Source organism: Apteryx mantelli, chromosome 2 (genome assembly GCF_036417845.1).
Source record: "Apteryx mantelli isolate bAptMan1 chromosome 2, bAptMan1.hap1, whole genome shotgun sequence".
Lineage (NCBI taxonomy): Eukaryota > Metazoa > Chordata > Aves > Apterygiformes > Apterygidae > Apteryx > Apteryx mantelli.
The window spans coordinates 116,430,204-116,455,704 of record NC_089979.1 but is presented as its reverse complement, the minus strand read 5'-3'; the positions used below and the strand labels follow the sequence as shown (position 1 = coordinate 116,455,704).

The 25,501-nt window shown below is 41.5% G+C and overlaps 1 protein-coding gene across 10 annotated transcripts in view; it reads left to right on the top strand.

Moving 5' to 3' along the window:
- Positions 1-25,501, top strand: part of ITGA9 (integrin subunit alpha 9) — a 236,284-nt gene that overhangs the window by 58,739 nt on the left and 152,044 nt on the right. The window lies entirely within an intron of this gene.

Sequence of the window (25,501 nt, the reverse complement as noted above, 5' to 3'; positions counted from 1 at the left end):
CACCTTTGGCCTCTGAGATGTTATCAGGAATATGTATTTTATTTACTTTTGATCTGGTGCACTTGTGTGGGATTTCTTTCTTTTCTTTTTTTTTGGTTTGGTTGGTTGTTACACGTGTTATACTCAAAATAAGGATGCAAAGATTTATTTTGGCAGGAGCAGCAGGCTCAGCAATTTGATATATCTAGTTCTGTGTAAGGTGTTTTCCTCTGTCTACACAAGGGGCTGGCGATATAATCTGAATGGAAATGAGAGGATAACTCTGTGTCTGGTCTGAAACGACTGAGCTCTCAGGTTTGAAGAGCACTCCGAATTTCATTTGGCCTTGAAAACAGCAATGGGATAAACTTAGTTTCGTCTGTGTCATGGACCTAAGAATATAGGGAGCACTCCCCAGACATGCTGGGATGTAGAGAGGGACTGTGGAAGAGAAACTGTTCATCCTTTTGACAAACTTTTTTTCCCAGCAACCTGCTGGGATCCTGATTATCTTTGTCTGGCAGCTGTTGCTGAGGGAATGTCACCCAAGTATGCTTCTGTTTGCAAAGTAAATAAACTAGTTTTCCTTCAGCTATGAAATGTATAGAATGGGCTTGAAAATTATATAGAAAGAAGATTTAAAACCACATATGTCCTTTATTAGCTTTAATCTGTACCACAAACTTAGGGAGCAGTATGAGGCAGTATGGTTGTGTGGGTGAGCTGCATATCCTCCTTAGTCTAGGATTTACAGGATTCCTGTAAATGAGACAGACCTAAATACACTGGATTTCACTTGGCATTGTCTTGTTTTTGAGAATCCAGCAGGTCAGGAAATCCCAAAGTGCATAAACCTTTTCAGGAAACATTTTTGTACCTAAAAGTCCTGAGAACGGGAGGTAAAATTCATCCATTGATTTATATCAACATTTTTGTGCATGGCTGTTGAGATGAAATAAAATAAAGAGACCACCAAGGAGACAATGATGTCCTATTAGGTTGCATGTATGTCTGAGAAGAGACTAGGTATCTTCTGTGTTTTTTGCTTCTGGAACAACTTTTGCTTTCTGCTGTCGAAAGCTCATTAAAGAAAATGTAGACATATGAGATTACTGTTACTTAGAAGATCTGGAGTTTACTAATTCTGGTCTTTCTCAAATGAGCACATCTAGTCAGGCTTTCATGTATTGAGTTCAACTGAAAAGAAGTGTGTCCTTTTCTATCCTAACCCAATAATGATTTCTTTCACACCAGCCCTGTTGTAGTTCTTGGGTGCTATACAGAATTCATTAAAGAGAAATATATACCCAGGAAACAATTTCATTTATTGTAGCATTGATAGCTGATACTGGAAGCGCAAAGGTAAGAACTATTTTTCTGGAAAATTCCTGTAAAATTTGACTTTTATAGGCAAGAGAAACATTTAAACACATTTAAATATATGAAAAACTTCAAGCAAAACAGCTGGTCAAAAAACAAGGCTACTGACTTTTTATATGATGTAAGTAGCTATTTTTTCCCAGTTGGAAGAACAGCAGGAAGTGTCATTCGTCTGTGTAAGGGAGAGTGCAAAGCAGTGGAGAAAGATAATCCCCGTGCTCTCACGGGAGAGGTGATATGGTCTGCGACGCTACTTGATATTCAGAAACATCAAAGAAAGCCCTGCAGGCTCTGGAGGAGTGGAAATGGAGTCATGATCTTTTGCTGCTGTCAATCCTTAAGTAACAGATAGTAAAAAATTCCTTCCCTGCCATGCTGCCCCCCCCCAACCTCCAAACCAGAAAGCTCCTTGATTGCATAGTTTTGTGATGGAATGGGTGATAAAATATCTGAGCTTTAAGTACTTCTTATCAAGTATTTCACTTAGGCTTTCCTCCTTCCTTTTCTTTACCATATGCCTGGTGAAGTGGCCTCCCTGGCAAGTTGGGTTGTTGGCGATTGCGTCCGTAATCTGTTCACTTTATTACTGTTTGTTTCAATTTCTGGTGGCAAGTCAACTGACACGGTAATGTGAAGATGTCAGTTTTGGAGTGCCCGTGATTGAGATGGAGAAGCTATTCGGGCTTGCGCATAACCCTGTGGGCTAGCCTGGCAGTCCCTGCCAGGTAGACAAGGTGTCCCATCCAAATGGCAAGCAGCAGAGCTCTGTATCGGTGGGACTGTTGAAATAAAAGCCTGTGCCAAGCCTTACGGGATGGCACTGTCTTACCAACATCTAGCTATAGAGTGGTGGAAGAGTAAAACAGAGTGGGAAAAGTAGTGGAAAAACTAGGCCTATACAAGCATGCTGTGATTTCTTTTGACAGGATTTATCCCAAGACACCCCAGTGAACACTAAAAGAGGTGTAGGCTGTAAATGAACTGACAGGGATAATCGTTAAATTATTTTATAATTAGTAAGTCTGTGCTTTGAGCATGAATCCTATTTTATTTGTGGTCCCTTAGCAGGGCAGGAGCTATTGTTCTCATTTCTGCTATTGAATTAGAGTGTTAAAATCTCTGACTTTACTCATAATTGTGTGACTGAGATAAATGAATCTCAAAGTTTGTAGGATGTGGTTGAGAGTGGAAAATGAAATGGAAATGCTTTGGGACTGCAAAATGTTTTGAGTCTGATTCTGAAATGGGTCGGGAGGAACTGGAAGAAGCAGGGAGGAGAGATGTCATTCCCCCCCCGGAACCTATTTTCTGATTTCTAGTTAAGAAACTTGAACGTTTTAGTACGTATCATTAGTGATTTCTATTATAGTGCCTCAGGTGCCATCTACAAAAGCTATATTTGATTTAATTTAAACAACCTGTGGAGGTTTGATTTTTATATATGTCCAGTAGAGAACTGGCAGCTGGTGCCAGTGTCCACTAATTGTGACATTCATGAGTATTGCAGGTTTTCTCATGTTAGTGCTTAACTGATGCCCTGCCGTTTCTTGGGAGGCCTCTGCTGCTGGACAGTTCCTCCTCCGCCCCTGCACTGGGCGACTGCGCTAGCAGTGTAGGCCCTCTGCTTGAACTATGGTCAAACCGGTAACAGAAGGCGCATTGCGTTACTTTGTGACCTCCCATCAGTGTTGCCAGAGGAAAATGGAAAAAAAGGTTTAAATCTGATCAACTGATTTGTAAAAGCATTTATTTTTTTCAGTAGAAGGAACAGCAAACAAACATGAGAAGTGGGAACCTGACGCTAAATGAGGGCAAAGAAGAAGATGCAGAAGGTTGCAGAAATAGAGAAGAGGAGGAAAGTGAATGGGCTTGGAGGCTTTAAAATTGTATGCTTCAGCTGAATATCTGGGCCTGCAGCTGAAATGAATAGTTTTCTCTTAGGTCTTTTAACACATGGCACTGGACTGATGACACTTGGAACACTTTTAAGCTTTGTATTTGCTACATGCTACCATCAGGACATAAGCTCTGAGGAAAATTTCGTTACCCATTTGCAGTAGCTGCCTTGGTTGATTACCGCTTTTGGATGTTCCTCTAGTATTTAGGACAGATTTGTCAGTAGTTAGGACAAGAGCATTTGACACAGATAGCAAATCATGTAGTGGCTGCAGATTTATATGGGATAAAATCTTGTCTTCTACAATTTATCACAAAGTTACAATATAATGATGATGGTGAAAGCTCCTCATATGATTGCTGTATTTAAGAAAAAGAAAAAAAATCACCCCCTGGTTTCTTAGTGCATTGAGCCCAGCACCAGCTGGGCTATTGTTGCTACCAATCATTGCTGTCCTTTTTCAAAATGATGGTTTTAATAGCTTCAAATGCCATCAGCAGTCGTGGTACACAATTAAACCAGACACAGCACTTATGTTTTCCAGCGATCTTTATCTCGGAGAGTGTCTGGTTGTGTTGAGTGGTCTCACGTTGCTTATCGAGTTAACTCTTGCTGGCTCTGGCCATGGCTCTGGGGAGGATGGAGCTGAGAAGGGGAGGACGTGGAGGGTGGTGTATAACGGCACACAGGCAAGGGGGTCGTGCTGCGCATGTACAGCCAGGGATACAACAAAGTGCAGAAATCACACCACTATGTGTTTTTGTTCACTGCTGAATTCTGTAGACAAAGATTCACCTTTTTGCATCTCTGGCCTTTGCCTTGGATCACTGTTACCTCTGGTCTCCACAGAGACTCCAGGCTACCGATCTCTCATGGTTCAGTCTCCAGTGCTCATTGACTTTAGTCATTGTTTATGGTTGTTATCATCTCTCTCTCTCTCTCTCTCTCTCTCTCTGTAGCTGTTTGATCTTATTGAAGGGAGATGTATATATTAAAAACGGTCTTTTATTCTTAATGCACAGTGGTCTGGCTCTTTCTTGGAGTCCTGATAGCAAAGCAGTTAGACCGTCTCACCGTCACAAGTGACGCAGAGATGGTATCACTGTGATCGTGTGCCAGAAATGCTTTCTTCTGAAATGTGTCTGTGTGTGAATTAACATCTCTGTGTTAAGGTGGAAATGAGCACTAGATTTGGCTGGTGGTGCTACAGAACGGAGACACAGCCAGAGCAGCTCAGCCAGGAGCTTAGTTTGAAGGTTTGTCCATCACTGTCAGCACAAAGCCATTGTAGCTGTGACCTTCTGGAGGAGGTTTTTATGGGCAGAGCTTGTTGCTGAAGTGCTGAGCTTAGGCTTGGTTGCTTCAGACTGAGCCTGGTTGCTCCTGTTTGATGCGAAGCCTGTGTGAGACATAGGCACTAAGCGATGGGTCATATTGCCTGTGTAGATAGTAACTGCTGTTTTGCAAGGAAGGAGGTGATAGCTGGTCCTTCATGGAGTGAAACTCCACTTGGGAGTGAACCAGCTGGCCCTGCTTGCTTCTCTCTCCTCCTCCCCCTTGAACCAAAGCAGAGTGAATGCATCATGGGAAACCAGTGTGCGTGAGGGAGAAGAGAGAAACTGGAGCAAGCCAGGGGATAATATTTGAAGTAGAGACTGAAAAATGAAAAATTAGTCATGAATATCTAGAATTTCACAAGACAGACTGCTGGGCAGACAAAGAGAGCAATAACCTGTTGCTGCCTTCAGCAGGAAGTGTATAATCTATATAAGTAAGATGAAAGCTGCTGTGTAGCTTTGCCAGGAATGATAACTACAGTGAGATTCAGAGCTCAATACCAGTAGCAGAGCTGATATCTTTGGGTTGTTCGTGTGTGTTTGTTTTTTTCTTTTCCTTCTTTTCTTCCTTTTGCTGAGCTGACTGGAGAAACTATCAGGCTGAGCCAGACAGTCACAGCATATGTTCAGTCTCAAAGGGCTGTGGGATAGGTGGGGCGATCTTTAGACAGAGAGGTTTATTTACAGAAGTATAACTTCATGGACAAGTCTGTCTTCCAAAACTGCACAAAACATGCTCATAATCTATTAACACAGGCTAATTAGCCTGCATTCCCTTCAGCAGGACTGAGTGGGTTGAGAACAGCAAAGCTGTTCGCAAAATAAATGCAGTGTTTTGTGTCATCTCACTCTGATATAAAGCGATCAGCCCTCTCCTTTTTTTGCTGGCCAGCACTGTGTAGAGCTGATGTCTCACCTTGAAAAATAAACCAGGGAAAGGAGAAGCTGCTTCTTTACTGAGAAACTCATATGGGAGAGGAAACAACAGTTCTTAGCTGCAGAGCTTTGGGTTCCTTTTCATTGTGTCTTAAATGCAGGGATTTAGATGTACTGGAAAGAGAGTGTTAGAAGTTGGTGGGAAGACTGACTTATTTGAGCTGAGCATGAAATGTGTCAAGATTTACGTATTATCAATGACCATGTAGGTCTTCTGCCTTTTGCAAAATTTTGCAAGGTTCACCAAGAGAAGGCCAAGACTATCTTTAAAGCGTGAACTCAGAGTCAAAACTGTCCTGCACAATGTGGCCAAAATATAGCAGCCAAACATGCTTAGCACCTTTTCAGAGGGGACCCTTGCTACAAGTGGCTAAATGCTGTAAGATACATAGGCTGTTGAAATGTGTGTGCTAAGGCTGGTAGCACTGCTGTGCAGGACAGCAAATCATGAAAGATACTGTGCTATTAACTTTTGGGGGGCTTTGCTGTCCTCAGCAGTGTAGCTTTAAGGCCGTTTGGTAGCCCGAAGAGTCCTGTGTCCCTGAAGCTAGTGGGACACAGGTACAAAACTCCCCCCAAACTCTCTCATTTCAAATTTTGGCCCTCAGCAGCAAGGTAACTAATTTTACTTATTAATTCCCCTTTTTCTTTGACCTTTTGTATGAAAAAGGCCCAGGCAGAAACTTAGTTGATCTGGTAGACCTGCTGTATGACAAAGTGCCTAGTTAATCTCATTTATAAAACTGATTTAGAGAGATTTTATGCTTGTGAAATGAAAAAAAAAAATCCTCTTGAGAAGGCTCAGTCAGTAGATTTCATGCACAGTGGCTGCTGAAATTCTGCTTTGCCCGCCTTGTATTTCTTTTTACCTGCTGTGTTTTCAACTGCAGTGTTCGCTGCTAAACCCTAAAGGGATCCAAATATTTAATCTTGAGCCCCTTGATATACTTGTCCCTTTGATATGTTCTGGAGTGGGAAAGAAATGTGAGGGTTTTTTTCTAGTAGAGTGCCTCAAGAATAGGCATTTCTTAAACTTTAACTGAGTTGAGAATTACTTTTGTTGCATGTAAAGTCTACATGAAGGATGGCATTTAATAGCACTTCTTAAACATACAGTAGCAGCCATATATCTAATTTTATTTCCTGCCCACTGATACATCTTGTTTGATACTGCAGTCCCTCAGAAATAGATTTCATTTGCAGATTAAACCTCTTGGAGGCCCAGGAGGGGCAGATTTAGCCCTGGACAGAGGATGAGAGAAGATACCAGCACTCACGGTTTGGAGAGGTCGCACCTGGGGCTTTGGTCTTAGAGAATTCATTGCATTTCCCAGTGATGGCACTGTGAGGAAATGAATGGCCAAACAGAGATAAGAGGTGCTGCACTTTGTGCTCGAAAAAGTCATTTCAAAAGGCAGGTAATGATGGAAAGGAATTTTTTGCTTTTTTGGGCACTCCTGGTTAACCAAAGAGGTTGTTTTTTCAGGTGGAGATAAGCTACAAAGAAGACAACACTACTGTTTTAGAAACTTTCTAAGCTTGTTTTTTTTGTACAGTGTGATATAAGCTGAACATATGATGGCACATTGTGCTGTAAAAGTTTATTAGTACTTCTTTGGGACAAATTTACACTTGGGGGGGGAATACACTTAATCCCAAATGCCAGACTCTTGCTACACAAAATTACAACAGGGAATAGCTTGTTTGTCTTAGTGGTTTTCCTGTTTATAACACATGGAAGAATATCAGCCTGTGTGGTTATCACGGATACACACATGTGCAGGGTTAGCTTATCCTGTCCAAAGTGGGGAGTGCCTAAAATTATCACCCTTTCATTTTGTTACCCTTAGGAAGGAGCGAGTAAAGCGCTTCATCAGGAAACATTAGTGACAACATCCAACAAAAAACTCCTCTCCAGGCTAAAAAGAAAGCAATTAATTTTGAAGGCTGCGGCTTCTGGGTGTGTTCCAAAGCTATAACCTCTTAATAGTCAGAGTAGACTTAGGTATCCTGGGAGATTTGTGCAGATATTGCCTTTGGTTTGCTTTGGATGGCAAACGGGTAATGCTAATCCAGTGTTGTAATTCATATTGAAAGTACCTGGCAAATGTGTTTGAAGACACGCATGGGTCATATGTTGCAGTTTTGGAGCTTTTGTGGCAGAAAGTGCCTTCTCTCCCTTTCTTCCCTGCCATATACCTTCAGTTACGGGACAGCATTCATCCTGAACTCCCAAGGTTCAAAACCGGTTGAGGAAAAGCCCTTTCCTGGGCTGTAACCCTCACCTCACCCCGGCCCACCCTGCGCTACACAAAGGCTAATTACAGCCAGCGTGGTTGTGCTAGTGATGAAAAGTTGTATCCTCGATTGTTGTGAAATGTAAATATTGTTTCTGCTTGTAGAGCTCCGTGACCTCTCCTCAGGAGTCCCACTTGTTTTAGGGAACTTTTAGTATTCTGTACCTGGAACCCGCAAGCCACCTACATTAGCAGCTGCACTCCCCTGAAAATTTGAAATCGGTGCTTACCTGCATGTTGGATAGAACTATTTTCCACTTGCCCATGGAGTATTTTGAATCAGGCTAATGTATCTTTTTTTGACTTGATGGTGTATGTTTCCACTTGTTTCCCAACCTTATATACAAGATATTCTTATGAATTGGATACATTAGGCATATTAGCTCACACTTCTCCAGTGCGGTGTGTTGCGCTTCTAGAATGACCTTTTCTTCCATCAAATGTGTGGCCACTGTGCTTGTTTTCACTAAAACTTTTATTTTGGGAAAAGCTTTCAAAAGGGTGCTTATTTTCGAAGAAGATCCTATCCTCAAAGCTGGCTCATAATGTTAAATTCCTTTTTTAGTAGTAGAATCTGATCAGATTGTACCAAGAACATGAGGTAGCAACTTTAGTGTTTCACAGAAAATATAACCAGAACATCTTCTCACTGGCCTTTTTTGTTGAGGTATTGACCACTTATCCTGTCGAAGTTATATCTGCTAGTGTTCGTGATTTCTTTTGTACGCAAGAGCAGGTACCTGTAAATAACTTTAAAGTCCTCTATGAAATTACTTTTGAAAGTTTATCTTTGCCTTGAAAACCTGAAAAATACTTAATAATGAACAGATATTTTGTGTGCTCTGCATGTAGTATCATATTAGACTGTTTTATTGCCATCTTGTTCTTCTAGCTGCTTTGTGTGTGTTTTTTGTTTTTTGTTGTTTTTGTTGTTGTTTTTTGATCTTCACTTATTTGTATGTTTTACTCTGATATGTGAACATGCCCAGTACAATAAGGTTCTGGTCCTGGCAGGGTCTGGGTGCTTCCGTAATAGCAAATAATAAAAAATTCGAGAATCCTGTAAGAGCTTGCATTGCATTTTTGTCCTGCGTCTAACATTAAATCCTAGACTGAAATGTAAAGGGTTAGCTCTAAACCTGAGGGAATCTAATCTGAGTACATTAAATTTACTCTTTCCTTCTTTTGGTACATGCAGTGCATAACTTAAGACTTCCTTAGATGCAAAATAAATTAAAAAAGTAATTGGTTAAACTTGCCATGATTTAGAAATTTTTGTCCTATAAGCAATCACACAGCTTCTCATTTGGCAAAGCTGAGTGTAGGGGAATTGACATTAATGTAACTTTGGTGAGAAGAAGAGGGTGTAAAAGTAGAAACCACTAACAAAGATTTAAGTTACAGCAGGGTATGTCTTATTTGAACTTATATCTTGTTTCACATATTTTTGGCCTACTAGGATATAGAAAGCACTAAGTCAGACATACCATTAGCCATGGAAAAGTGGCTTCAGTGGAGCCCAAGTGTATGGGGACAATGGTCTGATGGAATGACTTTTAAAATCCTTTCCGTGTAAGAGTTTAAGCTCTGTCACTTTGCATGCAAGTTTGGCTCATCCACTTGCTCTGTAAGCTCGAAAGGATGGGAAAATTGAAATGCCGGAAACTACATCTGGTTCTAAGGGGTAAAAAGGAAGATGAAATAGATGTAAAGCTTTATCCTCTTTCATTTCCCCCTTTTCACTGTGAGCAAGCAAGGGAGCATTGACACTTTGAGAACTGACTGGATATCTGAGATTTACTTTAAGATCTAGTGAAAGCTTTTAGGCAGCATTGAGGTTTTCAGTCCTTAAGATGGTAAGGAAATTCGTGGCAGCTGCTTCTGCAAGCACAGTAGGAGCAAAGGTGTTGGAATGACACAAGCTGGGCACTTTTGACTTTGTGCTTCAAGCTCCAAAGTGGGTACAAAAGCTTTGAGACCAGAACCAAAAATTATAAAGCAGAACACTTTTTTTTTTTTGTTATTGTTTTCTCATAAAGATCTTCTTTATTCAGAGAAAACGGGTGGTTTCATGTAGCTGTGGTAGTTAGAAACTAGTCCTTTCAAATCATTGAGCAGATCCCTGAGTGGTGCTAAATCGTCCTTGTGGTTATGTGCCATTGAAGGAGGTTGTTGCTTAATGCCATGGTAGAGTACAAAAGCCTGACAAATTCACAGGGTAACAAAGCCAGTTTTGTATGTGAAATATTCCCCCTGTGAAAGTAAGCGAGTCCCTAGTTCCCATCAGCGGTGGGAGACCCCCCCAGCGCAACTGGGAAATTTTCTTTGTTATAGCAGAAACGGCTGGTTGGGGAAAGGCTGCCATCCCTCCCCCCGGCAGCGCCCTGCGCTTGGGAGCGCTGCTCCCCTCTCGCCGTCTCTGCGGAGCGGCAGGCCTGTCCCTGCCGCTGGGATTTGCCCCACGTGGGCGCCTCCGTGACTCGGCGGTGCCTGTGGGGGCTCAACCTGGCGATGGTGCAGTTGCAGGAAGGCAGCTGGGGGGGAGGTTTCCATTTTCTTCTCTTATTCATGGGATTGGTTTCACGAAAACTGCCCCTGTCCACTCTCAGCTAGCAGCAGCAGAAATCACGAGCTTGCTTTGAGAGGCCCAAATCCTGGCACGTGGCCAGCTTCAGACACCCAGTCTGCGCCAAGATAGTGCAAGCTGTGCAACCCTGGCAATAGAAATCAGTGCCAAAAACTGTCATAGGCTTCGGCAAGGGACGAGGAGCTCACCTCACTCACAGAAGACATCAGACCGTTATCAGAACTTTCCTGAACCTACTAAATGTTTCTGGGGTGGTTAGTGGACAGGTGAATGTTTAAGCCAGTTCAGGCCGTGCTCATGTCTCTAGTATTTTCCTTCCTGCTAAATTTACTGGGCAGGTTGTGTGGTCGGTGTCTTTGCTTTGCTGATACATGTTTAGTCAATTGTGGCAAAAGACTTCCCTGAAATGGAGATCCTGCATGAAACTCGGCTGTGACACTGTAGCTGTTGCAAGCAATAAATATTATCCAAAGGGCTAGTTTTCATTTGTCCCTTTCAAGAACTTGGAGAAATGCCAGAATTTATTTTTAAACTTTATATAAGCAATTTAAATATTTGTGATGGCTCATTTTTCTTTCCTTACTATTTTGGGAACAGTCTTCATTTTGCCCTGTGTTGTTTCTGCTGATCTTTTTTGACATTAATTCTCTTCCCCTCCTCCCTGTAACAAAGTGATCTGACGTCCTGTGTCAACTGAGGGCTGGTGGGTTCAAAACAAGGATGCTTGCTTCAGGGAATGAGCACGTAATGTATTTACAGAGCTTCTGGTGTGCCCGTCCGCCTTTCCCATCAAGGCAGCTGTCTGAAAATCTAACATTTCTGACTGTATAATCTGTACATATCCTATTTTTGGTGTTAACACTACCTTGAAAGAACTAATCCTGAGTGTGGCTTGGAGAGCTGCATGGTGGGCAGCCAGCTTAACACTTATTTATGTGTTATTGCCATTAATCTCTTTTGAGCATTTACCATATGTGTGCCCTTAATTCTTTAGTGCAGTGGTTCTTGGATTATCAATCTTGAAAATGTCATAAAGGTAATAAAGGTAAAATGCTGTTTAATTCTGTAGCTCTCTTCCTGAAGCCTGTACGAGGGCCTGTGTAGTTTGGGAACCGCTGCTCCGGGGTATGCTGCAGGCACAGAAATGGCCACAATTCCTCTGTCAGACACTGGCTGTGCTGCTACCTGCTTCGCTTCCCATGGACTTATGGTCAACAGGATTATAAAATACAGCAATGCATCTGCCTTTAATAATAATGTCTCCTACGGCCTGTTTATTTCTTTAGTGGCCTGCTGCATCAGGCCAGGGGTTGGGATTGTGTCTGGATGAGGGACCACCTTCAGTACAGAACCTGCTATAAAGAAGCACAGTGCTCAGGGCTAAAAACGTGCAAGGAGACGGTTACCGTGACGAATGAGGAATTAGTAAAATTTGAATATCTATTTTTCTTATTTTCCATTTTTCTTTTTTCTTAAAACAGACACTCCAAAATAATCCAGAAATATATATATGAATTATAAATCTTCTGAGAAAGCAAAGTTTAGGCTGGGGTCCCATAAGAGAAGGTTTTTGTCTCTTACACAGGTTCTGGCTAACCTGTAGATGTTGGAGTGTTTCTGGAAATATGTGTTCTCATCCTTCTAGTTACTAGTTGGAATGAGGAAGAAAGGTCAGAAATAATAAGCAGTTTATTAAGAAAAAGAGAATATCTAAAGCTTGAAAAGACCCGTTCCAGGATTCATGTAAAGCTCTCTGTTCGTGTTTTGTTTTGGATTTAGCTGCTTTCTTTGTTATCTGAACAGTACGATATTCTGCTAGTGGCCGAGAGGCAGGAAATGAAACTAAGTAGGTATGAAAATGAAGCCGACAATATTGGTGACAGACTAGATTGTTATGTTTATTTTTTATGTCAATATGCAAGGACTATTTAAATGAGTTTAAAATATGATGATGTATTTCTTATTCATCTTCCTCTTCAGCTTTAATCTCCCCCCCCCCCCCCAGCTTCTCTCTATATTTAGGTTTAGAGGACTTTTTAGAGACCTATGTTATGTGTGAGGTAGAGGGTAACTTAATCAGCCAGATAAAATGCTTATGCTTTGCCTTGTATTTTGCCAAGGACTTGTTACAAAATCTGATAGGTTTGATATCGGGAAGTCTTTTCCATAGCTGAACTGATTTTGTTAGCAATGTTGTTTTTACTACCATGAAATCTCTTTTTCGTTCTGCTGAATGCATTCCTCTAGTGCCAGGTTGGATGATAGGTGCAGGCTGCGGGACAAGCATTATGTAGCAGTTTTCCCTTGCCAGCAGCTCAGCAGTATCAAAGACGGCGTGGTTTATGGTCCCTGGAGAGCATGGCATGTAAGTTGGCCTGGATTGTCGTGAAGCCTACTGCCAAATGTATCCCTCCATCCAGACAGCTTATTGCTCTGTGCTGGACCTACGTGCAACTTCAGGTTTTGGCAGAGGAATTTAGTGTACTGCCACTGCAAACAACTTCTCTTCTAAAATCATTTTGTCTGCTGACAACTGTAAAAAATCTTTGGAGCTACAGGTTACAAAGCTGCATATGAGTCTGCTAGATTACCTTAACCGATACCAAGTTGTTAATAACTGAACAGCGTTAAGCAAAGATATGATCAATTTTTGCTTTCTCATGTACCTTTTGCAATTTTGAACAGATAACATGTTCTTCAGCTTTGACCTCATCATTTGGTCTGTGTTCTGCCCTCAGAGACGTTCTTCATTTCGAAGTATTGCAAAAAGTAATTTTTGTTGATGCATGGTACTGAATCTGGGAGTGAAATAAAGACAGGACTACATGAAGCTGTGGGCTGCAAATGATTATCTTACATACACGGTAAACACATATGATACAAAGTCTTAACCCAGGAGATTTCTTCACAAGACAGATGGTTGGAACTAACTAAAAAAATACAAGTTTACTTCATTGACTTAGAAAAGGCCTTTGGGTCAAATAGTGTCTATACAAACAAATCTTTATTACTAATTTACTATTATTACCCTTAATTTACTAATATTTTATTAATATTCACAACTTTTCAGTATGTATTTTCAGATTATCCTCTACTCTATACAAATCCATGCATTTCTGAGTAATAAACTGGACTAAACTGTGGACATCTGACTAACAAAGCCTTCTGCCATTCCCCACTTCTCTTATTTTGGAACAGCCATCTTCATGTTAATGGAGATGGAACAATGCTCATTTTTGTGGTAATTATATTTACAAAAACTGTCCCTAATCAAAACAACATTTTTTGAAAGAGAAAACATGTTCAGAAGTATGCTTATAAGACATCTGCTTGAGGAGAAACAGTAAGGGTGTGTTATACTAGCATCTAAAAAAATCCTAATGAGACTTGAGCTTTGCTGTGCTAGGCATGAACAAACATAGATTTGAACATAGGTACTTCACCCTTCAGATGTGATAGTCTGTCACGACTGCTGGTACCCTCTTGTTGTGTCAGGATGTGAAGTGCGGTATGGTCACAGTTTGTGGTAATCCAAGAAAGGAGAAATAGCCGATGGGACTGAGAGATGGCTGCAGCTCATGTAGACGAAGTGCTATATTCTGTAGTTAGATTTATGGATGTAATTGCAAAGGGGAAGAGGGATAACTATCCATGACTTTTACCAGCTGAGCCATACCACACAGAAGCATTTACCGCCACATGCAAAAATAGCATACCAGGCCCTTCCCTATGGAGGCAATGGTGAGGAGAAGGTGAGCGTGACGCTTGAAATAAGCCCTGCCCTTTAGTTGGAGGGCAACTATGGAGTGCAGCGCGTGACCTGTTGTTGCAAGACAATACATGTGGATCTATTTTGTTTGACCTGTTAAGTCTGCACCTACAGCTGATTGAAACATTGTTACTATCTGCCTGAGTTTAATTTGTGATTAAAAAGTGTATTGATGTTTTAATGTTGCATTTGCAAATGGATGTTTTCAGTTGACAGTCTTCAGGTTTTAGCCGAAATACTGAAAACAGGTTCAGTTTTCCTTTTCTGTAGAAGAAAGTGGTATTTCCATGTAATCCCTTTCCCAGTAATGCAAAGGGGCTATGTGATGATGCTGAGCTCACTGCACTGCAGCTCAGTCGTCAATGCTTGTTATGCTGCAGCTCTGCAGGTCACTGGGGATGAAATAACATCCAACAGAGAGTCGTGTGATTCCACCCAAAGACAAGATAGCATGATTTAAGACATTTTTAAGGTGTTTGTCTGGCGCAAGATGCCAACAGTGATCTTCTGATAGAGGAAGTGACAGCAGTAGGGGCATAAATAAGGTTGATGAGCGTTGCTGGGTGATATTAATTTTGCCACACTTCCCATAGCTACTCACCTTTGGTTGGCCTTACAATCAGTGGTGAGCAACAAGCATTTTTAGGGCATGATTCACATGGCCCACTTTACACTTAGGCTGAGACAGGTCAGGCTACATTGACCAGACCTCCACTGACTCAAAAGAAAGCCAAGGACAACTTGTTGGAGGGAACATCTGCCTTCCAGATGTCTACATTTAGCCAAATGAATCCCACTGAATCCAGTCCAGTGTTGTCTGATATTACTTGCAATTTAAGAAGGAAAAATGCTCAGTTAGTAATGATGCACTGATCTGTTTCCAATATTCTATTTATTAAGTGAATCAGATTGAATTTTAGCCAACTTGAATAGAGAAGTGGTACAGTCAAAAACCCACAGTAATTTTTTTTTCATACTCCCTGCAGTCAAATAACTAGAAAAAATCAAGATTTTCAGCTGTAAATCTCAACATGAGACATAGACGGTCTAGTTGAGTGAAAAGGAATAAAAACTAGCACAACACAATTGCCACCATGCACTCCTGTCTTTGCTGTCTGCTAGTTGTATGCTAAAGAGATATAGGAGTCTTTTATATAAGCAGATCCTGAGAGTTTTCTTTGGCCTCAGTAAAATGTGATATGATGGTTATCCGTATTCAGCAAGTGTGTACTCTTTCATTACTGCTGGCTGTCCTACATGTCCCCACCTTGCTTTTAAAATGGTAACCGACGTACTGTGGGAGTCAGTCTTAGCCTTTCTATTGGTTCAGCAGTAGTTGGATCAGCGCCCTGGTGAACAACTCAACAGCTGTGAAAGATGTTAGCTAAATGGTTTTAAATAGTTTATAGTACTCTTGCTGAGGAGCTTAGTGGTAGCATTGTTATGGTCTACTGGCTTTTCATGTTTGAAATGACTATAAAGTTACCTTGCATTTGAAGCCGGTCATATGTTACACCTCATCTTTTGAAAATTGAGTGGGCGTAAGGGTAAAACCTGCTTTGTTGGAAATGGGATCTACATGAACACAATAGTACAGCTCATTTACGTTTCTCCTGTCATCACTTAAGGCTTGGAGAGCAGATCATGGAGTGTAGAAGGCAGATTTCGCGGCATGGGAATTTAAAGCAAAGGGCTTGCTGAGGTCTGTGTTTGGACTCTGCCAGGACCAAGTGCCAGAAGCTTTTGCTTCTTAATGGTGTCCACAGCTGTCTTCAACACTTTTGCAAACAAACCTGTAGGAGTGCAGGCACAATAAATTTGGGCATTATTTATGCTCTAAATACCCAGAGGTACTTCCCGCTTGGTATGGAGAGTATGTTTCTCCTACTCTTCTGTGAAAACCCTTTTCCCTCCCTGACAGAAACAAAACCTATTTTGTTGTGGAAGGTGAAGCTTAGTCAGAAGGTGAAAATGTGAACAATGTCTTTTGATTTTTTGATAAATGATATCTGATGTGGCTTTGAGAGCTAGTGAATAGGTTTATTCTTGTGTTCTTTTTGTTTTGTGGTTAGCCATATCTCAGAAAAGTTGTATTAAATTTTCTTGGGTTTCTCTCAGGTCCCTCAAGGAATAAGGTGTTGATAAAATGTTTGTTCTCATGTTCCAGTGTTAAACAATTGAGCTGAGATTTTGTGTTAAGACTTTTCTGACTCACTTGCTTTATCAGAGTTACTATTAAAATCTTTCAGATCTTTGACTATAGTCATAGGAAAATAGGGGAAAAACAGCTAGAACATGTGAATGAGCATTATTAAGTAAAGCCATGGGAAAATTCATCTCCTCCTTTGTTCTGTGGTGTGTGTGTGTGGTGGTTTGTTTGGTTTTTTTTAAAGTTCCAGGTAGAGCTAATTGTTTTGGGTTATTCTTACTGTCTGATAATTAACTGGGTTCACTACAAGATAAATAATAGAAGCCGCTTAATCCATCCCAAAAGAGTTTTCCATCTAATTTTAGATCTGCCATTAGAAAGAAAGAAAGAAAGAGATTGAAACAAAGACAGCAGCACCATCCCTCTGGAAGACTGAATTCTAACTAATTTCAGAGAGAGGTTGTTGGAGTGGAAGAAACTGTGAGGTGGTCTTTACTGTGGTGGGAAGTTACTGTCTGTAGAGAAGCATCCAGTAGAGGCTGGGAGGGTGCCTAGCTGATCTGATGTGTAGGTAAAAACAGTTTTCTATTCAAAAGAAGTATTAGTTTCTTGTGGAAAATTTGGCAGTCAGCTAGTTCCCCCCCCCCCCCCAAAATCTTCAATTTTCTGTGGAAAGCAAACATTTTCAGGAAAAAAAAAATACTGTTTTTCCCTGAAAAAGTACTTCAACAGTTTTACTTGCCCTGTTATTGAATCACTGCCATCCTCTTTGTTAAGGCAAAATGAGTACTGTTGAAACTGCTATGTGAGACCTAAATAATCTTGGTAACACATGTGAAGGCAAACGAACATGTAGGACTTGTCTCTTTATAGCCACTGTGTTGAGGCTGGTCCAGAGCATACCAAAGCCAGAGGAAAGAGCTGTACTAATCTGAAAGGGCTTTGAATGAAGGATGGGATTGCTGATGCCATGGGAAGGGGGGAAGGAGGAAGGCCAGGAGAGCTGTTGTTGTTGCTGTCAGTGGGTGAGAATAAGTGGTGGCAGTGCCTGTGGTCTGGGCAAGTCTGTCCCTACAGCAGCGGCCACCGTCCCATGCACCCTGGTCTGAGCTGCAGAGCAGCAGCCACCTGGATTTCTAGGCTTTCAGCAAAACGAGGAGGGTGCAGTCTGCTGCCTTGGTAGGTGGCATGTCTGCAGGTGCTTGGCACCAGCTCTGCCCCGGCTACGTGCAGCGGAGCGGATCCGCGCACATGCCATGCTGCTCTGCTCATGAGCACTGTCAGTTCCCTCTCTGCTTCCCGGTAAAGAGCAGAGGGGCCCTTAGCAGAGGGTCTCTTAGCAGAGGGAGCTGGGTCCCGAAGGGTCACGTGCTGCCTGTGAACTGGGCACCTTCCATCTCTGGGGAGCAAATGTGATGATGATGCTGAAAAGGTTGAGTTAACTTTGGCTGACTTCAGTCTGTCCTATTTTCTTCTTAACTTCTTAAACGCATGCTAAGGAAGTCATTGCAACACACTCTCCCTTTCTTTGCTTCCCCACAGTGTTCATCTTAAAAGCTTTAGCTTTAGAAGTGCAGAGGGGCAGAGACAGAGTTTCTCTAGTTCTGTGCCAGTTTCTCTCAAGCCCAGACTGTCACAATAAAAATAAATAAATTTTGGCCCATAAATCACTGCTTTCAGTGGAACATGATGGCACTTTCAATTTTTATTTGTGTAACCTTTTGGTGCCTATGGCAAAATGTAAAACTTGACTCCCTGCCTTTGGCTGCAGCTTCTGCTGAATTCATATCGTGTTTCCTGCCTCCAAAGAACACAAAGAAAACTTCAAAGGAAACAATTGGAGATGTGAGGAATGGGGCAGTGGGCAAGGAAAGTTGGGCAGTTTGCCTTCAACAAGGAAAGGGCATTTTAATCTGCAGTGCCTTCACTGCAGGGGTTAGATGCTGGCGATGGAGGGGGAAGCAGAGCTGGTGAGGGCATGTTGCCATTTCTCCCAGTAGCAGCTTGTGTCTGAGGAAAGCGTACCCTGTATTTATATGGTCACCACTGCATGCTTGACAGATCTCATTTGCCATCTCATGAATGGAAAAGTTAATCTCAGTAAGGTGGCTTATTTTTAGTTTGTCTACAAAAAAGTACAATGAAGGAGGGAGCAGAGTTGGCCTCACAGGATCCTGGATTAAAAAGTCTAATTTTATATGTATTGTAAAAGCTTTCAGAGTTTATTTTCACTCTTTTTCCTTTTTACAGTAAACCACTGCTGCTTTTAATATAAAAGCAATTCCTTCTCTTTTCTTAGCACTGAAACATTCTTTTGAGCTTTTCCTTTTAGAGGTTTGTTTCTCTGCCTCATTTTAACTGCTAATCATGATTTAGATGAAGGATCTTGATCCCTGGTTAGACTGCAAAGAGTAGATTTATTTCTTAAGGGACCCTCATTACTTCTTCCTGGGGCTCCGTGCCTGTTGGCACATTTCATGAAGGAGAGGACTTCAGGTCGTATTGACTGTTTCCTCTAAACCTGGAGGAAAAAAAATGGTTTTAGTTACTGATGGGGTGAACTTCAGGAGGATTTTCATTCCTGATGTTTGGCTAGAAAAACCTCTGAAAACCACCACTTCTTGTAAGCATCCCGGTAGTGTCCAGGAAATGCCAGACAGGCGTATGAAGTGGGACCTCACGGCCACCTTGCCTGGAGGTTTAACTCATGCCTTGGAGCTTTTTCCTGTTATGCTCACCAGCTCCTCTCGCAATAAGATGGGATAAAATAGTTGGTAGACCATGGCGTATTGCCATGTGAATGAATGGTGGGTTTTAACAGCTTCCTTAGGAAATATAAAGGAACAAGTGGAAACATCACCTTTTTAGAAACCTAAATAAAGCTTTATAGTGTAAGTAAGTGGCTGATGTTTTCATGCTGGTAAAATTTTGTAGCCCTCATCTGGTCTGTAAAAACAGGTATAGGTATAGAGCAAATTTCCTAATGCTGTTGCACAAAGCTGCCTCGGGCCATTGAGTGGGAATTGGAGGGGAGAAAGGAGTGTTCTCCTGCCCTTTCTCTCATGCCTGCTTGTGACTGTCATCTGTTTAAGTGAAGATTTGCCAGCTGTGCACAGGGCTGGTACTGAGGATGCTGTTTATGCCTGTACTCTCCTCTGCCGTCTCTGTACAGCTTCCACAATCCTCTGCAGGAGGCGTTCATGGTCAGTGAAGTCCTATGGGCGCAGAAAGCAGCGCCCAGAAAACACGATTGTTTATTTCTATGGCAGTACCCGTGGGAGGGGAAGCTGGGGAGCATGATGTAATTGATATTTAAAAAAAATAATAATAATCCAAATGTTCCGGCTCAGGGTGAAATCATGACAGGGGATTTTAATTGCTGTTTTAAACAAATTGCCTTCAGGCACTAGAGTGCCATTGCTGCAACATGGGTGACGGAAGTGGTGTGAGCCCTACTCTTGGCTACTTGTGCATGTAACTTTGCTGAAGCAAACGGAGCTGTCTGTGTGAGTAAAGCAAGGAAACTTAGTCCCATAACTTCTAACCAAGCTGTTCACATTTTCTTGTCAAGTTTTATAGCTGTGCAAGAAATATTGCCCCAGATTAGCATGACGTTATTTTAGGTATCAGAGTTGCATCACTCAGTGGGTGAAGGCAACCTTGACAGAGCAGGAAGCAAAGATGCAGACTCGCCCACCTGCAACAACAGCTCTCACAGTCACACAGCTGCTTTTCCGGGGTCCCTATGGCATAAGGCAGCGTGTAGAAAGGCAAAACTGTGCCAGCGAGTTTCTGATGGCCAGACTGCCCTTGTCCTGCTGCTGGAGGGGGGAGCGAGCAGATTGCTTTCATAGTTGTATGTAAAGCAACGTTGTGGGTTGCGTTGCCTGCGCCCAGCTAACTCTACCTACCAGTGTGGACTAGGGCCTATGGAAAGGATGTTGTAGGTAGTCTGGTTTCTCTGAGATGCCCAGATATACTGTTTGAGATTGTAGTTTTCCTCGTACGTGGTAGGAGAGAAGCTGTCAGTGTTGGATCTGTGCAGAGGTTAGATGCTGCTTTCCTCAGCCCCGGCTTCGTCTTTCTCTGCTTTCCATTGCTGGTCTGGTGTTTCCTCGCAGCTGCTGTTCTTGTTGCCCTCTTTCTCCATGAGGCAGCCAGACTGGATCTGGTCTTTCACATATTAATGTGAACTCCTTTCCCAGAGTACGTGGCTGCCATGTCTGGGACTGCCACCAGCCCCCCTGGACTGCAGCTGCGAAAATGCTCTTTTTTTTGACGGCTGAACTCACACTCTGTCCTATGATTTCCTTGGCATTCATTAACCATTTAATGCCATCAGGTATAGTACTACAGAAAATAGTTTTTCCCCGTTATCTGAGAGCACAGTGCTGATTGTCTTATCTAATACAGACATCAAGATAATCAGAATCAATTTTCCTTATCTCTAACATTTGTTTTACTTGGCTTTCTTGGATTCTTGGACTCAAATTTTGCAATAACATATGTAAAGCTATGTGAAGTCTTTCTGTTCTCTCATAGAGGATAATGAGTATTTAGCTAGCTGTCAGCTCAGACTTTACAAATTACATTAGTACTTTTCTTGAAAAGATAAACACAATACTGCTGTTCCACTATTTCCAAGTACTACCTTGTCTGTTTACCTTTGTTCTTCAATTAAATTTTAGGCTTTTTGGCACTTGGGGTTTCTTTTGGGTCTGTGTTTGGACAGCATCTCCTTGTCTTCTACCAGGACTGAGATTCTGTATACCGTGATAGTGAGGTTACCAAGGAAAAGGATTAGAATTTCTATTTTGGCATATTTGCAAAAAGTGAAGTGGTTGCTATTTTTCCTTCTTTAGTTTTTAAAATTCACCTAATTTTCCTAGGAGAATTTCCAAGAGCCTATGGTACTGAATTTGAAATGAGAAATGTGATATCAGAGAGAAAGTAGAACAATCTCCTTTTGTTCCACTGCACCCTTCACCTATGGCATTTTAGTTATAAAAATTATATAATATGCCATATTCCCACATAATGTTAATAGAGATAATTTTCAGTTGGTGCTCCAGACAAAGGTGAGAACTACTTCAAGATTTCTTATTTTTGCTAATACATGATGGAGAGAAATATCTCTACCTGTCCAAATGTGATGGATAGCTTCTTTATGAGAGAGGCAAAGTTGTGCTTAATGATCTAATCCTGTATATGTGTATGTCTGTGTATGCATATATGTATATATGTCCCCTGAGCCATCAGTGGCAAAGAAGGCAGTTTCTCTCTCATTCTTGATTTTCATCAGAGTTCATTTTATCAGGGTCAAGAGTATTCCGAGGATTTAATTATGCAACATGTTTTCCTGAGGATCCCATGGGCATACTGCACATACAATTACATGCTAGCGCACTCCAACACAATATAAACAGCATGACTCAGGACGCTCTGTCTGAAATAACTGAGAGCCCTGACCAGGCACCGTTTAAGCTAGTTCTACCCAAATATAATTTCTTCACCAAAAAAAAAAAAATTATTTCTTTTAAAGACAGAGCAGGTGCTTCCTTTTATGGGGCAGGTATCTTATTTTAGAATTTCAAACTGCAGCCATAGGCCCTTGCTCTTATGCTTAATGTTGGTTTTAGTCTTGCAGCTGTCAATTTAGATGCATTCTAAACAAACAAAAAAAGAGGCTTTTTTACATCAAAAGATAAACTGACCCATGAGGATGCTTTAACTACGCAGCACGAGTACAGTTGTAACTGCAGCTTCTTGTCTTTTAGAAATAGGCACTGGAAGAAGGATTCCTTCTAAAGAAACCGCATGAGGTGTTCTACTTGATTATGAAAGATTTCAGACCTACTGTAGCGTCTGCAGGTTGAAAAAAGGTTCAAACCTGAATGAAATTTCCAAGAGGAGAAGATGCATGGGAGATCTGAACGCAAAGAGATGTGAGGGGCAAGCACTGAGCAAGGTGCTTAAAAGCTGGATGTGCTTCTCGGTCAGGTCAGAGCAGCACTGGCATTAACTGTTCGCAGGAAACAGTAAAAGCATATGAAGTGACCTGTTGCTTGGCATGGCTCAAAGTGCCTCTTTTCAGCAGAATGGCCCCATTTCCAGGTGTCAGTGATGGGCTGGGATCCTTCTCCATGGAGATTTTTGGGGAGACCTGAGCTTTGCATTTGGTAGCAAGTCGAGTACCAGGAATAGCAAGCAGCCTGCCCTGTCCTTTTACAGGCTTATGCTACAATAAAAGAGCCCAAGTAGCATATATGGGGAATTAGCACTGAAGTCAAATGGGATTTCTGCATGAAAATCTGTAGACAAGGCTGTGTTTCTCCTGAGGACTTGTTCCAGGGTTGGTTTCTGTGTTACCAAGTCAAACTTATGTGAGTCTATCTACACTGGACTGTAATTTTTGTAATGTGCTAGTGAGGACATGTGAATGAATACTTTCTGTATTTTCATGTCTGTAACTCATGGGTTGTCTGTAAAAGAAATGGCTTTTATCTTTTTTCTTGGTTGTATGCATGTGCAGGTGGTAATGACGACTTCAGAGGCCTCCCCTTTCTAGAAACTACTCTCAGCCCTTAATTTTTCTTTTTCTGCTCAAAAAACCCCTTTAGTTTTCCTTGGCTTTTGAGTGGACTCTCTGAGGAGTTAGTCCATCTGTAGGCTTATTTTCAAGGAATGGAATTTTTAAAAGGCTTCAAAGGCATGGAGTGTACGCATAAGGATATGGTAATTGTGTTTGTACAGTTTCAGTGGGTCCCTGATGAGAAACAGCACAGGCAATGAGTCTGAAACCATCTTTGCAAATGGTGTTGCATCCATTAGCTTAAAATGCCTATTCACCATGGAAATTAATCTTGTCTTTTTGGGAATGCGAGCTTTAGGACATGTGGAACTACACAGTCTTGAGGGTTTGTTTGTTTGTTACCAAGTAAGGAATACAATGAAAACAGGAACTCTCCAGAATATATTAAATAATTCCTGCTTGTATCCCAAAGCTTGGTGGAAAAAAGACCTCCTGAATGGAAAATCCAGACTTGAATTCATTGCTTCATCTGACCCAGTGAAGCTGCTCTAATAACTTTTCTGGGCTACAGTTTGTTTACTATAGTTTTGTAAGTCTTGAGTCAGTATATTCATATCCAGTAGCCGGGTCGTTGTATGGACCTATTTTTCCCAGGATTTTCGGTGCTTTTCTTGACTGATGTGATTCACTGTCCTAAAAATTAATCCTTTTGTGGCAGAGACTGTGAATCTAAGAATTATTGGGAAGGTCTTAAGCTCTCTCATATGTAAACATACTTTACCAAGTAGTGTAGGAAACCTTGTAAGAGTTGCATAAAAATAGGTGTGAACCAAAACTTCCGCTATCATTGGCCTCTTGGGCAGGTTGGCTTCAGCTCTGTTCCAGAACCAGCACCATGGTGCCCTGTTCATTAGGGAAACTCAGCCAGCTCTTCAATTGCAAGTCTATATTGGCCAGTTTCTAGAATAAAATGTGGACTCGCTGAGAAATCCATTACAAAGAATAGAGAAAACTGGTTCATGTTAGGTAAAAGCACCTGTGCTTTTGCATGTGACGAAGTCCACTTAAAAAAAAAAAAAAATCTGTCGTGCATCATCATCCCTGCCTTGAAGAAAGATTATTTTGAACAAGGTTTGCTCATGAAGAATGAATATAGAGGATTTCTTCTATCTAGCTGAGCATGTTAACTAAAAAATAAAGAACTGATCTTACTACAGGTCTCTGACAGTTGCTTGTAAACAAAAGTAAAGCTTTCATATGAGTGGTAGAAACTATAAAATTGTTGTAATTATTGCAAATGAGCACATTGTGGTGCTGATCTTGTGTAACAAGGAGTTAATACTATACAGCTTTCCACTCAAAGGTATAGGTGTTACTTTAAGGGTGTTTTTTTTTTTTTTTAATGACTATTGCCTAACATTAAGCTGGGGATTCTCCCTGAACTGTCCATAGTGCTGCCCACCTCTTTTTTACAAATGGAACCCAACAATACATATTAAATTATTTCTCTAAAGTGCCTGTTACCTTAGCTTTCTCAAAATTAGATTTCATGTGCCATTTCACCTGCTATCTTTTTGATTTTCTATATGCTTCCGAATTTCATCACATTTTTTTTAATTTTGTCCAAACTTAATAATTTGGCATCACTTGCCACTTCACTGCTTGCTTATTTTTCCCAATCATTAAAAATTGTATTAAATGGTGGTCCTAACTCTTTGAATGCCAGACTGCGCTCTTAACCTCTTGGTCTGTCTCTTCTATTAATGGCTTAACATGATAAAAGTTCCCATATGAATCACCCAGGGAAAGCAAAAATGTTCGTATGAAAGGCAGTGCCTGAAGCTTGGACCTGAAGTCTATGGAAATAAAAGCTTTTAGAAAGAGTATGACGCCACCAGGAATTTGCCTTAAAAACAAAAACAAAAACAAAAGCAAAAAAACCCACAGTATTTGAGCCAATCAAAGGCAACAGAGAACTGTAGGTAAAGATGTAGGTTGTAATATATTTTCTTTTTACAAAGGAGTTACTTTTTTAAAAGTAAAATGGTGAAATACCAAATCTTTTTCTCCTCTCAGCCAGACTGCATGTTTTATAAATGACTTTGGAAGAGCTGAAACATGTTCTCTGAACATCTGCAGTGAGAAGTGTCTACCCGTCCCCATGGTTTGGGTGGGTTAGGTCTGAACTGGTCTGGTTTTTGCTCTGCTATGGTTCAGTGCTTGGTCTGTCTTGCAGCATAAAAATAGATGCCAAAGAGTTCAGTGGTCCCTCCGTGGGCCTCTGAGAGAAAGCCGGCAACTTTCCAAGCATCCCCAGTTTGACAAATGTAGTTCCCAGCACGCCCAGGCAGCTACCACTTCCAGTGAGGAAGAGGTCCTGGCTGGTCGTCTCCAGGGCGCATCCCGACTGTCTGAACCGAAGGCATCGCCTTATTAGCTGCTACCAAGAGCAGTCCCCGTCTCCTTTGTGAATCAGCCAGTGACTAGCCAGTGTATGACAAGCGCTCCTGACCACCCAGTTTGTTGTTTAAATAAGCTAGAGACTTTAAGAAAAAAAAGAAAAAAAACATGCAGGCCCTTGCGCCACCACCACCAAACTTGGCATGTCCTAGGGAGCTTTGTTTGGAGCTGTTGTCAT